We start from the raw sequence: 1,691 nt of genomic DNA, 5'->3' as shown, positions 1-1,691 counted from the left end.
AAGTCTTATCTTGATATTGTCCTGACAAAGTCTCCATGACTTGTTAACTCAATCACTCCCTGGAAATGCAGAGATACATTCTCCTATAATAAAGTGACTTCCCCTCCAGCCACTAGTCAACACCTGTAAAGCAAGGTACGACTCAGCAAGCCCGTGTACCTTCTACCATGCTCACAAGTCACTTCCCGGATATCGCGGAGACGCCATCTCCCATGCTGAGATGACTTCCCTTCCAGTTTCTAGCTGACACTTGTAAAGAGAAGGATGACTATTAAACCCTTCAACGATGCACTGTTCTTTCTCTTTACTTTCTTTTCGATACAGTTTTATCTTTTACCATCTACTTCTTAATCATTTAGCTAAGATAAATGATAAATTTCAAAACTAATTCACTCTTTGCATGGCCTAATGAAGCAAATTTTATATAATAATAACGACACACTTGAAGAAATATAATTTTTTGTTGAAAATGTTTATCGGTATTACAAACGTTATGGAACATATTTAGGAATTTACTTATTTTCTATTTAAAAAAAAGAATATCCTTCATGAGCAGAATGAAATTAGTACATTAATCAGCTAAATTTCTATGAATACTTTTATATTTAATCGCTATACCTTAAAATTTTCTATTGAATTTGCATCAATGTCAGGTTCAATTCTAGTTGTCATCTTTGAAATTATTTACAACCAGGTTCGGGCTCAAACCTAGACCTTCAAATGCGGAACAGAACCACATGGTTAGATCGGAGTCGTACTTAGATAACCCGGACCCACAATAACTGTCAGAAAAGTCATAGCGGATCTTGTTTAAACCCACCCATCCATCCCCAAAAAAATTCTCATGCTCCTAGTAAATAGTACAGTATTCTACTCTTACGCCTCGTTTGGTACACGAAAATGGAGTCAAGTGAGAATGGAAAGAATGTAGGAATGAAATGGAATAGATATGAGAATAGAATGCACATTCTCATTCTCATTGTCATGTTTGGGCGCGTTTAGAGAATAAAACAGGAATGACAATCTTATTCTCATTCCCATGTTTGGTATTATTTGTTCACAAGTGAGAATAAAATTTAGTTTTCTAATAATGCCCTTGCAATAACACAGAATTTTTAAAACATAAAAATATTTTAAAAATAACTAAATAATTTATTTATTTTAGAAAAATTAGTTTTGTAGTAATGATATTTTTTATTATAGAAATAAATTTTCAGTTGATAGTTATATTTTGATACACCGTCTCAGCAACAATTTCGGACTTTTGGCTTACTAATTAAAAAATAATTTTTATAGAAATTATTTTTGATTATAAATAATTATAATTCTATATTTTAAACTTTTAATGCTACATGTCTATTACTTGTACGAGTAGCTAATGCTACTAGCATCACTGTACACAAATGTATACAATAGACTGAATTCCATGTGCATACATGAAGAGAGAGATCAGAAGGAAACACTAAAATTCAAAGGATTGGAAAAATATGTTAACTTTTAGTCTGTATATAAAATTTCTATGAAATTTAAAATGCACTTTTAACTTTTAAAAAAATGATTAGGAATAGAAAACATGTTAACCTAGAAAGTTTGAAGGAATAGAAAACATGTTAACCTCTAATTAAAATATAAAGTTTCAATCTCATCAATTAAGCACATTATTTCTTGTTGTGAGTGCTTGAAAAAATTAC

Source organism: Asparagus officinalis, chromosome 5 (genome assembly GCF_001876935.1).
Source record: "Asparagus officinalis chromosome 5, Aspof.V1, whole genome shotgun sequence".
NCBI lineage: Eukaryota > Viridiplantae > Streptophyta > Magnoliopsida > Asparagales > Asparagaceae > Asparagus > Asparagus officinalis.
Note: the sequence above shows the minus strand (reverse complement) of the source record.